Consider the following 13,806-nt stretch of genomic DNA (forward strand, 5'->3'; position numbering starts at 1 on the left):
CGCTCACGGAAGGAATTCAAAGCACCGAGTCGTCGACCAGGATGCGAGGATCCCGGCTGGGTGACTGCTTGGGTTCCACCCGCCGCCCCGCGCAGCCGCAGGCGGAGCGGCCGTCACTAGGTCCCCCGCAGTTGTTTGTCAAAAGCTTTGGCGCCGCTCTTCTCCCCCACTGGAAAATCCGCCGGGACGAGGTCGGGTTTAGGGGCTGGATGGGGATGGGGCGCCGCACTGCAGTGGGGTGTGGGCCAGCCACAGTGATTTTGCCCCTGCGGTGCCGCTGCGGTGCCCTTGCCGCTGGGGGAGCAGGCCGAGAACGTGTGAGCGGGTTCGCAATAAAGAACATATGCTTTGTGGGAAGACAAGAAGGAAAACGAGGAAACGAAAAGGAAAGGAGGGGAAGAAGAGAGATGTAAAACAAAACGAAACAAAAAAAAAGATTTTTTTTAAAGGCAGCGAGGGAGGGAGAGAAGGAATCTCACGGCAGATTGTCTCCTACAGACGTTTCTTTGGCTCTACAAAAATTATTTTTATGCAAATAAGGAAAACAAGATGCAGAGCCCAATTCTCGGGGGTTGGGGAAACTTCTGGTCAAAAAAAAAAGTAGAATATGTCTCTAATCTTCAAAAATGCCCTGCCCAACTCGGTGAGAATCCACTCCACGGAGCGGGGGGTGGGGGGGTGGGGGGCTGAAATTTAGAAGGTAAATTCGACAATTGCTCAGCTTGTGAGCAAGCAGGGTGTTTGGGTGGTGAGTAAGGACTGAGGGGTCTTGGCTGGGCATCTTCGGGTGGGCCGGGGGAAGGAGGCAGATGATCTGACGTGGGGGCCGGAGTAGAGCTAGAGAACTTCAATGTGAGGGCTGCGGGGAGGCGGGAGGGTCTGTTGGGGGTCTTTGATGCCTGAGACAAAAAAGCAAGGCTAATGACCACTCCAGGAACTCCTGGATTGGGGGGGGGTGGAGGAAACGAAAGTGGGAGGAGGGAGACGAGTGGATGAGGTGGGGGAAGCTAACAGTCTTTTCACTTGGATCAGGCCAGGTCTCTGACTCCGTCCGGCCCCACTGTACGAGCAGAGCTCAGATCTGCCACAGCTTCTCAGCCTGAATATCTTTAACCCCCTCCCCCCGCAGGAAATTTCTCCCCTCTGAGGATTTCACGGGGTAGGGAGTGAGGGAATGCAAGGAGTAAGAAAAGAGAGATCTGGGAGAAGACTGTTCAGACCCGGGTCTCTAGTTGAACCAGGACGCACTGGACAGTGAGGACACAGGATCCTAAGGCAGCAGAGCTGTGAGTAAACCCAGGACCTGCAGTCAGCAGGGATTAAAATCTTGCCTGGAGCCAGAGACTGTGTAGACAACTCCAGTAGTGGGCGCAACAGGTGGATGGGGAGGTGGAAGGGGTCGAGTCTCCAGGAGCCAGCTCAGGCCACGGACTGACGGAAAATAGTACAAAGTTTGCTGCATGTACCCCTTCCTCCTTGTGGCCCCTGGGAGCTCACCGTGCACAGGCAGAGGAGGGGGTGGCTGCTCTGCGATGCATCCTTTCCTGACCCCACCGGCCTTTCGTAAGGGAGGAGGAGAAAAAGACAGAAAAGAAAAGAGAGAAGGGAAGGGAAGGGAAGGGAAGGGAAGGGAAGCGAAGCAAAGCGAAAAGAAAAGAAATCATCACAAGCCAAGCAGAATACTTCAGCCCTTCCAATTTCTTAAACATCATGAATTCCATTACATTCCTTCCTAGACCTTAAACTTTCTCTCTGTCTTCCTTTCCCCAGGAAAACACCTATTTTGTGTTTTATCTTATTTTTTTTAATGTTTACTTATTTAGAGAAAGAGACAGAGAGAGACAGAGCATGAGCAGGGGAGGGGCAGAGAGAGAGGGAGACACAGAATCCAAAGCAGGCTCCAGGCTCTGAGCTGTCAGCACAGAGCCCGATGTGGGGCTTGAACCCACAAACTGCGAGATTATGACCCTAGCCGAAGCGGGACGTTCAACCGACGGAGCCACCCAGGTGCCCCTATTTTGTGTTTTAAATTAGGTTTCTCTTTCTGGAGATAGACCTTTAAACTAGCCTTGGGTTTGGGGAGGGGGCTGAGGAGTAGAAGAATAATTTTGATTTTAGAAGCCTGGAGATGGGAGAACACTGGAGGGGAAACTCTGAAAAGATGAAAACTGACCATCCAGAAAGCCAAAGGCAATGAAAAGGGGCCTGCCAGGGGCGCCTGGGTGGCTCAGTCGGTTAAGCGTCTGACTTCGGCTCAGGTCATGATCTCACGGTTTGTGGGTTCGAGCCCCGCGTCGGGCTCTGTGCTGACAGCTCAGAGCCCAGAGCCTGTTTCAGATTCTGTGTCTCCCTCTCTCTCTGACCCTCCTCTGCTCATGCCGTCTCTATGTCTCTCTCAAAAGTAAATAAAACATTTTAAAAATTTTTTAAAAAGGGGGGGCCTGCCAGATAGGGTGGTCTAGCTGAAGGGAGACGTGTAGACCTGTTGCTAAGCCGGAAGTGTAGACCTGCCACTAACCGGTTGCTGCTGCCGAGAGCCCTGTAACAGAACGCTGTCCCCTGTCCCCTCTGTGGACTTCGCGCTGGTCACCACCGCAATCTTGCTTCTTTGCCCTGGAAAACTCGGAGAGGTATCCTGGCCCCCAGAGCCCCAAGGCCCAGTGAGGGGACAAGAGTTAAGACAAGTAGCCCCAAGAGAAACGCGCTTCAGAGAGTCTTTTTTCTTCTTCCCCGTTTCTAAACGAAATCTAATACTATCTGGCTGCAAAAATATATATCACTGGCCCAGAGACTGAAAGATTAACATTTGGATATATAGGAAATGTAATCTGCATGGCTAATTGATTCCTAGCGTATCAGTTTAAAGGATAAAGATCGATATCTACATGATGGATATTGTATTAATAGGGGCATAAATAAAGGCCGAAGAGTCGTTACGGAAACCTTTGAAGCCTCTTCCTGACTCTCAGGCGGTCCACGCGGCCACGCAGCCACGCGCCCCCCCCCACCTCCCCGCCCCCAGCCCCTGCTGGGTGGGAAGCCTGGCTTCCCCCACCCAGGGGCAGAAACTCTCTGCCGAAGCCGGAGTGTTTGAATGCGGCGACGCTCCAGGGAAAGGCTGCACTTTTATTTTCCTGGGCTGTAGCAGGTGGACAGCAAGGCGGGAGAGAGAGGGATATTTCAGCAAAGACGTACCGCTGAGATACTGAGACACACAGACGTACAGGCACACACATTCACACACACGATCACACACTCTTACGCGGGGAGTAGGTTCACAGCATTTCTGGAGCCTCTTTGGCCTCGGGGACTGGAAGCTAGCGCTCCTTTTCATCCCGCAACCCCTCCGGGACAGCACGGTGGGGGGCTGGGGGGCTGGCTGGGATGGGGGTCAGGCCTCGGGGAGTTCCCTGCAGAGCGCTCAGGGGGGCGGTAAGAAGGCGCGACGCGGAGTGCGCGGGGCGGGGAGTGCTGGCCGGGGCCGCCTCTGCTCTCAAGGGAGGGATGCCCACCTGTAGCTGGGGGCGGGGGGGGGGGTGTCTCAGACTGAGTTAGGGGGTGGAGGTGTAAGAAGACCCGGGGAGGAGGTCCCGTAGGCGGCGACCCGAGGGGAACAGGGTGGGGGACCCTTCGATCCGGAGCAAGTCGGCCTCAACCGGGTGGTAGCCAATTAGCCCTGGGCCCCAGCGGCCGCCCTCCCAGCGAATCCCGCGCGGCCGAAAGCATTTTGCAAATGCAAATAAATCACCCTTCGCGCCCTTCTCTCCATTAATTAGGAGGGACGTTTCGGCTAAACGAGCGTAATCTTTATTAATTGCGCGGCCCTCAGAGCGCCGTTCGCATCAATCACGCCCAAAGCGAAAGTACAGGGGGCGCCTAATCCATTCCCAGAGCGCTTTGGGAGAAGGAGCCAGAAGCGGGCGTTCCGGATCCCTGCGAGGAGGTCTCTTCCCAGCCCGGAACCTCCTCCGCGCGAGCCGGGACCTGTCCCCTGACTCCCGTCCTGCCCCCATCAGGGCACTCACTCGTACACACGCAGAGAAACTGGCAGGCAGTGGTGCCAACACACCTCACGGCCTCTTCCCCCCGCCCCGCCTCTGTTCCCCAGCTAGGCGCACACCGTTCCCTGCTCTGCTCCCTCCTACGTTCCTCGGAGGAGCCGGAGAAAACTCGATTCTGCAGATCCCAAATCCGCGCCGAACAGCAATCCTGGGGGCGCTCAGTTTACCCCTGAGTCGAGGCGACTGGGGTGAGGGGACAGACGACTCCGAGGATGCCCCGGAAAGCTGCCTCGAGGGTGGAGAAGGGAAGATCCTAGAAGCCGCCCTGGTGCCCACCCTGCTGGGCACCGAGGGTGTCAGAAGACGCATGCGTTGCGCAGGTGGGGTGAGGGTCGGGTATGGAGGCTCCAGTTCTTGACAGAGAAACCCCGAAAGTTCGAAGCCTCCAGGTCGCGCGTGGGAAAGCTGGCTGGAGACGGGGGGGCGGGGGGCGCGACACATCCAGGTTCCTTGCCCGCAGCCCTGCTGGACTCTGAGGGCGAGGACTCAGTGCTCACTCTGGAGGGTGACCTGGGAAGGGGTGTCTTGTGCAAACCCCCCCCCGTCTACGTGGCCCGGGCTTGGTTTGAGCCAGAGCCCCTGTCACCCCCATCCCTCCAATGCCATCTTGCGGGTCCTCTCTGTGCCTTGAGCCTGGATCTGCGGGGCTGAGATTCTTCCCTTTAAAGAGATTCTGCTGGATTAAAAAAAAAAAAAAAAAAAAGGATTTGGGGACACAAACCTAAGAGGACAGTGATTTCCAGGGAGGTCTTAGCGGATGAGGTAGGCGCTGCACAGCTGTCTTCGTGGGCTGCCTGCCCTCTGACAGTGAGAATTCGACTCCGAGGGACACTGGATCCATTCCTAGTTCTGTTTCTTGGTTTTGCCGCCTAATTATTCATGCTGTGTCAAGCCTGGCTTCGGACAGAGCTCGGGCCCTCGGTCGATTCCCGACCCCAAAGGACTGGCCTGCTTGCCCTTGCGTCTTTGGGCGATCTTGGCCCAAGGAGGTCTCCCCCCGGAAGTGGAAAGTCGCACCTCGCAATCTGAGTGGGGTCCCTGGAGGGGGAGGGGGTCCCTGGAGGGGAAGGGGGTCCCTGGAGCTGCAGAGCCGGGGCTCACAGCCCTGGGACCCAGTGGCCTGTAGGGAAGCCAACAGGTGTGAGAGCGCGTGGTTTGCCAATAACACCCTTCCGGCTTTAGCAGCCCCTGGCCCGGCGCCCCTCTCACCGCTGCCTCCTTCGTGCCCAGGCCGGGCACACTCTGGGGTCTGACATCGTCCCATTGAGTCATTCATTAACGCCTCGGAAAATTCTCACTAAATGTTCAGGCTTCTTTGCTCCCTGGCCACCTCCAGGGCCCGAGAAACGTGCAAAGCTGGCCACTGAAGCCTTTCCCTGGGGCGGATTTGATTATTTTATTCTACCCCTTCTCTCCCACGGAACGGTCAGCCGGGCCGGTCTTCTGCTGTGTCCTCAGAGCGGGCTGGCGGGGCTGGCGCGCAAGGACTTTCATTCATTCCACACATGCTCGTTCCAAGAGCCGGGGCTACACTCGTCGTGGAAACAGGCCAAAGTCATCCTGGCAGAGCTGACCGTCCAGAAAAATGACTAAAAAGAATACAAATGCCACAGGTCGGGAGATGGGTGGCGAGGGTGTGGCTCAGTCTGGAGAGGCTGAAGGACTTGGGGGAGGGGCGGGCATAAACTGCCAGAGTAGGGTGGGGGGTGTGTGGGGGGGGCTTGGTATTTCAGCCACAGAAGTCTGGGCAGCTCCTCTGAGGTGGCTTCCTGAAGAGAAGGGAGGGCAGGAAGGAGTGTTGGTGAAGGATCAGGCCAAAGGGATGGAGTGAAGGAAGCATATGCACTGACTAAGGGAGTGACTAAGCTGTCCACTGGGCGTTCTGAAGCCGTGGAAAACTGGGGCAGGCTCTGGCCAGAGATGTGCTCTGTCAGGAACGAGGCAGCTCTTGGGTCTTCTTGAGGTTCAGTGTCCCTCTGGATGTCCCCCGCCGTCCCCTTTCTGAAGACACCTCCTTCAGGCTACCATAGTGACGGGGAGGATGGAATCTTCTCACAAACAGGTGGAGGCTTCCTAGAGACCAGCCCTCTCTCTGCCTCAGGAGTAAGGCGGATGTCACTGTTGGAGGTCCCAGGATTGGGACTTCGTGGTCTCCTCCCTTCCCAGGGCTGAGCCCATGGTTGCGGCTCAAAAATCCAAGCTGGGTGTGGGCACCCTCACCTTGGTCCCCATTGTCTGCAAATGGCATTTTTAGTTGAAAGAAAAGGAAGGCCCAGCTTCTCCCTGTCTAGGACTCCCTGTCCCTGGGCCTGTTAACTCCCATTCCTGAACAGGAGGAAATTCCTTCCGGGCAGAGGAAACGTTGGAAGAGCAGAAGTGCCCTGTTTCACCCTGTAGGGGCCGACCTGTGTGTCTCCCGGGTGATTTGGGGAGCTGCCTAAACAGAAGAGGGAGATCTCCTCCAGGGAAAGCCAGCAGCCTAGAGAACCAGTCATCGTTCTCCAGCTGGTGGTCTTCTGAGATAAATGGAAACCAAGAACATTCAGGAGAAAGCATCTTCACCAGGCTCCACAAATGACTGATCGAAAGACTTTGAGAACACTTTTCCCTGCGAAGATTTGGGACCCAGGGACCCAACGTTGCTCCCAATGTGGAGGCAACAGATTGGAGCCCTGAAGTGGGGCTGAATAGAGGCCACGGCTCTCTCAGAACAGTGTGCAGATACCCCATCTCCCAGCCAAAGGGAGCGGTTCTTATCACACCAACTACTAATGAAACAAAACTTTGGAGCTACCTAGCAGAGGGGAGAAACAGAAACTAGCTATGGCAGAGGTGAGCAGACTCCCGTGGAAAGGGGATCCCTGTGGCATCTCCAGACTGAAGTTATCAATCTCCAAAGCTGTCTGAGGAGGTTTGCAGAAAGCCCAGGCTGCCCTGTCACAATGGGGTCGGAAGAGTCACCCCTGGAAGAGAAATGATACTTTCAGGTCCCTCAGAACACGGTTGCATTTCCCTGGGGCGGGGGCAGGGGTTGCACTCTACTCCACTGATCAGCGAGGAAGCCCCAGTTTTAAAAGAGCCCACAGTGTGGTTTCGTGGCGGGGTGGGGGTGGGGGGGGGAGGATGACCCAGGAAGGCAGGAGCCAGACCCTGGGGCATTCGGGAACAGAGTGGCAGGTCACCCTGGGAGGGGGAAATGAAAGAAGCTTTTGGAGCTCAAAAAGAAGGAAGTACCATCAGAATGGAAGGCTTGGGATGGGTGGGGGTTGGGGGGACGGGAAGAAAAGAATATGAAAGCTCCCGGAAAGAGAGAAGATTGCTTTAAAACTGAAAAGGGGAGAGGAAGGAGAGAGGGAGAGAGGGAAGGTGAGAAAGAGAAAGGAAGAGGGAGAGAGGAAGGGAAGGAGAAAAAAAAGAATATGACTAAATACAGAAGAAACAGTATGACTAAGACATTGCTTTTTTTTAAAATATCGATCACTTTTTAAGTTTTATTTATTTGGGGGGAGGCAGAGAGAGGGTGAGAGAATCCTAAGCAGGCTCTGCACTGTTAGTATGGAGCCCTCTGCAAGGCTCGAACTCACTAACCTGAACTCGCTAATTGTGAGATCAGGACCTGAGCCAAAATCGAGAGTCTGATGCTTAACTGACTGAGCCACCGAGGCGCTCCAAGATATTTCTGATAAAATGAATCCTAATGATGTCGATCAAGGTGGGTTCATACTAGACAATAATAAAGGACTGTTTCTGATATGAAGGGCACATTTGCACTGGAAATAATCCGAATCCCCATTTCACTGTTCAGAATATGTGGGCATGGAGGGCTTCTCTCAGCCTCCCTCCCAGGATTTGGACCATACTTTCCAGGTGACTTCTCTGAGGACCAGTGGCCTGGGGTTGACAGCATGAGAGCTCAGAAGGCCTAATGTACCTTGAGCCAGCTTCTTGGATTCCCAATCTTGAATAAGCTATTTTGGGAGAATTCAAATATATTTTGGGAGAACATAAGTCTGCTATGTGGTGACAGCAGTCCTCAATGACACTGCTACATTATCATCATAGAAATATATAGGAGTAATACTATATAATCAAATTATATTACTATTTCATGGTCATTATATTACTACAACATTATAGCACTATTATACGTTGTATATGTATTACATAAGAGTATTGAGCACTTTGAAGGTGCTTTGAAGGTGCATTGTTCAAAGCACTTCACAGTTTTATAATTTACTTCTCCAAATGACCAGATTATATCTAGTTAAAATGAGGGAAAGAGGGCACAGAGAGGTTAATTAACTTGCCCTAGTCACAGAGTTAGGAAGTGGCAGAGCTAAGATTTAAACCCAGGCCATTATGTTGTCAGTCCTGTTCAGTTAGAAAGCACTAGGTTTCTGGGTTGCCTGGCTGGCTCAGTAAGTAGAGAATGCTACTCTTGATTTCAGGGTGGTGAGTTCAAGCTGCATGCTGGGAGGAGAGTTTACTTTAAAAAATTAAAAAAAAAAAAAAACAACAAAAATAAAGAAAGCCCTCAGTTTTCACCACTCTGATTAGATCCCAAAGAGATGAGATCTGGGGGCTGCCCAAACTTAATCTCTCCTTTGTTTGCTTTGTTCTGGCTGTAAGTAAATTTCAACTAAAGTTACCTTTAATGTTTCTGGGAGGCACTGCCCTATCTTATCTCTATTGAAAAGAATTTGGTCACTTACTCCACCTTACGCCCCATTTAAAATATAGTCAATGGTATTTTGAATTTATAATAAATCCCATTTAAAATTTTTGCTTTTTGTTACTCCCAAAAACCAACCCTTTTTGTTACTCCCAGGGAGAATTTATTAGCCTATGTTCCATGCGAGAAGAACCTGAGACAGGTTGGTATCATCCAACCTCTAACCCGGTTGTCAAGCCTCTAATTCTGGCCAGACACGTGGTAGGTGGGCTGGATATTTGCAGAAAGAATCCGGGTGTTCCTGACTCCCTGAAGGCTGGCTATAAATCTGGAACGTGTTATCATTGGGGCTTCTTGAAGTCCTCCTAGGCCCCCGCCCTGGGGCCAACGTCACCTTCTGCTGGACTGCCAGTGGTCCCGGAAGGTCTGGAGTGGGAAGCTGGGGGTCGCCTGCGGGGTGGGGGTGGGGGCCTGAAGCGGGGGGGCGGGGGGACGAGGACTCCAAGGAATAGACTAGCGGAAACCCAAGGATTCTTAAGGGACGTCCAAGCCCCCGCCCTTCACGTCCCCGGACAAAAGGCACTGTTTGTCTGGACACCTTTTGTGCTTTGAAAGCTGTGGGGAGGCTCTTCGACAGCCGGGAAAGCACAGAAGGAAGGACTGAGCTAGCACGACTCCAAGTCCTGCTCAGGCTGCGACAGTCACCGCCGTCCGCGCCTCTTTTCTTCTTTACCTCCGGGTTTTGAGCTTCTCCGCTATTTTTAAGAACAGGTGCGAACTCAGAGCTCTGAGGCGGGCGCTGGGAAGGTCCCGTGGGCATTCAGGGATGGTAACTACACCATCGGATCATAAATAAGAGACCTTCGGGTCCCGCAATGCGGGAGGAGCAGTCACAAAATCCGGGGCGTTAGGGCCGGGCCGAAGACCGGATTCCATGCTAACGCAGAACAAAACGCACGGAGCGGAGGTGTTGGGTGCTGGGGTCGACAAGATGCAGTGCAAGCTGGTTCCCGCCGCGCGAAGCAATGGGTCACGAAAGAGCGTCCTTGGGCCTTTCATCCCGGCGTCTCGTGTCTGCCCTTCTGGATCACAAGTGCGTGCGGTTGGGGGCGGAGGACTGGATGGAGCAAGGGACTGCGACCCCGACAGGCTCCAGCGGTTGGCCCAGCCGTGGGGATCAGCCGGTCACCCCAAGCTGCCTCAGCTTCTCTCCAGCCCAGGAGGCTACGGGAGATGAGGGACTCGATGCCCGGGGATTTCACCTGCTGCCCTAGGACCTGCCCTTAGGGAACCTGTCTTGGTGGCGGGGACCCCCGGGGCGGGCAGTCCCCGGAAATAAGCAGGACAGCCGTCCGCCCTTGAACAGCCCTGTTTTCCCCCCTGAGAGTCCTTCGGCTCAGCTGGGAGCCACCACGGGCATCCGGGCGTCCGCAATCCAAAAGGAGAGAAATCGAGGTAATACCCCACCTCCCACCCGCCAGCGGCAAACTGGGTCTCAGAGCAAAATCATTTACACCTGAATCCAACAGCGGGAAATTAATTTGCACGCTGACCGGCTGCTCAGAAGCGTCTTTTAAAAGCATTTAATAGCTCTCCTAGTGAATGTTCTAAACCATGACTCCGCTTGATCTGCTCGCACAACCATCCTATTTGGCGACCAGCAGATTCCTTCAGCTGTCACTGGCGGTGACACTCACAGCTGTCACTGGCAAGGTTTCGTTATTTTAACCTCGAGACTTTCCCGGCTATCCACACAATCCACCCTCAAATCCTCACACTGTCACCGAATTTTGATGACTTGGAGAGCACTCACCCATTTTGCAGGAACAAGGAAGTCCACAGAAAAGTCTTGTGGGACCCGGAGGTGCAGCCGGCAACGCCCCCCGCGTTAGGAAAGATCACAGCACATCAAATGGGGATGCAAATATTTACTTAACTTTCCTGGGAACACAAAGTCAACAAGTGTGTGTGTGTGTGTGTATGAGAGAGAGAGAGAGAGAGACCAAAAACAACGATTACATAGTCACCCAAACTAGTTATCTAAATTTTGACCACTTGCAAAATCCAAGCATTTCTCCACAATCTCTCAGTTTCTAAGAGACCTGGTGGCGTTTAGTTCATTAAAGTGAGATTAAGGAGAAGGTCGCATTTCAATAAAAACGTTGTGAAATACAATGGCTTTCAGATCTCACTGCACAGTATAATCACCTGGGGTGCCTTTTAAAAAATACTGATGCGTCTCCTGCCAATTAAATAGATGTCTCTGGGGGCAGACCCATGCTTTTTTTTTTTTTTTTTTTTTTTTTAAGCTCCAGGTAATTCTAACCTGCCGTCAGCATTGAGAACTTCTGCTAAGGGTTCACGTGAGTTGACAAGTTTGCTGTGGGGGAATTTAACAAGAAAGGGGCTCAATGAACAAATTATTTACTTTGCAGAGATTGGTCCCAAACATTCTTCCTGAGCACTAACTTTATTTTCTCACTCGGAGTCAATTCCTCCTCCAAACTACAAGTCGGGTATAATTGTTCGCTACCACTCAAGTTTAACAATAAAATATTTTTAAACCCACACACAGTAGACTTATAAATGTGTGATTTCTATACAATGCAGAAAACTCTGTCGTTGTGGTAGGAGATAGGTGAGCTGCCCATGGATTGCCATGGTTTTTTAAAATAGCAAGTGTCAAGATAGCAGTGTTCTGTTCTTGAAGTGATTAAACACTTTCCTCTTCATTTTGAAATGTATGGAGTTGTTTTTTTTTTTTTTTAAATATTAGAAGCTAGGAGAAGCTTTTTTGCATATCTTTTCTACCTTCTTTCTTCTCACTTCAACATTCTCCCACTCCACCCCATGGAGATGTGGTATTTCTAAACCAAAGAAAATCCAATTTTACATGCAAAGACTTTTCTTTCTAAAGGAAGTGTGCACATTCTTCCTGAGCTCCTAGGAATATTCTTGGAAATTGGATATTGAACACTTTTGCTTTCCTCGAATGTAAATATTGAGCACTCTTTTCTTCCTGATTTAGAATCAGGAATGATGGTAAATGTATCACAGAAATAAGCTTGCTCCTCTTTGGCACATTTTAGTTTTCCATGAGAGAACAGAAGCCTCAAGTTTGATTGATGGAGACAAACCTCCTAAAGGTCTACCTTACCAAGCAGTTTTTTAAATGGACAATCAAAAGAGATCTAGCAAAAGATAGATAAAATCTCTCGCACACTTTCCCCATTCATACAACTTCAAATTAAGATCTAGCTGCAGTCAGTTTTAACCTTTACTTTAGAAAGAGTTACAATGTACTATAGTAAATGCTAAATATTCCTCAAACTTACGCTGTAATGCATACAATAACACCATGGTTTCAAAGGGAAAAAAACATAAATGCATACAAAGCTGGGATGCAGTTCATTGCCAAATACATGAATTTAATCAACTTTGTATCACAGCAGAAATTTAAAACACAGATATTAGCTAATGGGAAATAAATGATTAAGGAGGTTGAGCAGGGTCACAGAATCACGGGGTGGGGGCAGGGGTGATTAGTCAGCTATTAAGATGATACATTTAGCCAGTCTATAAAGGATACGTTTGTTAAAAATAGCAAAGATTGAATAATTAAAATGGGACGTAACAAACGATGAGAAATTTACCTTCAATGTTGCGGGAAATTTCACTACCATGTAAACGTGTCCCACCAATGCAGGTGCTATTAGCTTTGGAGAGACGGTGCAGTCATGGTCCTGAAAGAAGGAAGCGAAAGGAGGCATGCCTTGAAATCTCACAATGCAGGAAATGATCGGAAATGGAGGCCAAATGCCCTTCAGTCTCTCCACTGTCTTCTCACCGAATATAACGAAGATAACGCCCTTAAGATTTTCACTGCGATGAACTGATTGTTCTGAAAAACCAAAGAGGTTTTCCAGTGTATTTTTTCACCTTTCAAAAATGCTTATGGAATCAGGAAAAGCAACTGTTTACCTAAGCCCCCCAGGGTCTCAGGAGTTATTAAGTGGTAGTCAGAGTAAGGGGAGTCAAGCTGATTAACATTCAGCCCAGGGGGTCCCATTCAGCCAACTCAAAAGACTGTTTATCTGCCACTTACCATATGCTGAGGGCTGACTAAGGTCTTGTGGGTAAAGTGTGTGACCAGATGAGGATCCTGCCCTTAGAGATTGAGAGCAAAATCTGCCCTAGAATTTGAGATAAAGCATGTCACTGTTAAACAAGACCACTGTAGACAGTAATAAGTGCTAACAAGAAAATAAAATTCTGGTAGATATTCCCTTGGCATAGAGTGATCAGGGCAGACCTCTCTGGAGAGGTGATATTAGACCCTTGGAAATCTGAGTGAAAACAAGGCCATAGATCCACACAGGGCTTCAGTTTCCAAAGCATTTTCACTCATATGCCCTCGTGTTGTATACAAGTCCTTAAGCCAATCTTGTAAAGTAAGCAGGGCTGACACGTGGGGTTCCCATCTTGTAGCAGAGGAGCCCAAGGCTCAAAGAGGTTAAATTAATTGTCAAGGTCTTTCCAAGAAAGAAGAGAGCCTGTATTGACTCATATCTCCTGGGCGCTGTTCCTACCTAGTCTTTAGATCCCACACCAGTGTTCTTTCTAGATATGGATACCGTTCACCAAATCATATTGCATTCAGAGGCTGAGCGTGTAATCTATGACCTGCAAGGTGAGTTTCTTCTGCTTGAAATTTAGACTTTACAGAATCGTGGTGGTAACTCTAACCTGAAGGTCCAGGACCTAAGCAGAACCTGGGCCATGGAAACCATTTCTTCAGCAGCTGTGCAAACCAGACCGGGGCTGGCTTTTTATTTTTAAGTTTATTTTTAAGTTTACTTATTTTGAGAGAGAGAGAGAGAGAGAATCTCAAGCAAGCTCCATGCTATCAGTGCAGAGCCTCATGTAAGGCTCAAACTCAGGAACCGTGAGATCATGACCTGAGCCAAAACTAAGAGCCTTAACTTGCAGAGTTACCCAGGAACCCCCTCCCTGCCCCCAGGACTGGCTTTTTACAGTGATTTTATTGACAGTTAACACTCACGAGGTGGAGAT

This window comes from Hyaena hyaena, unplaced genomic scaffold, assembly GCF_003009895.1.
Source record: "Hyaena hyaena isolate Hyena2069 unplaced genomic scaffold, ASM300989v1 scaffold_117, whole genome shotgun sequence".
NCBI lineage: Eukaryota > Metazoa > Chordata > Mammalia > Carnivora > Hyaenidae > Hyaena > Hyaena hyaena.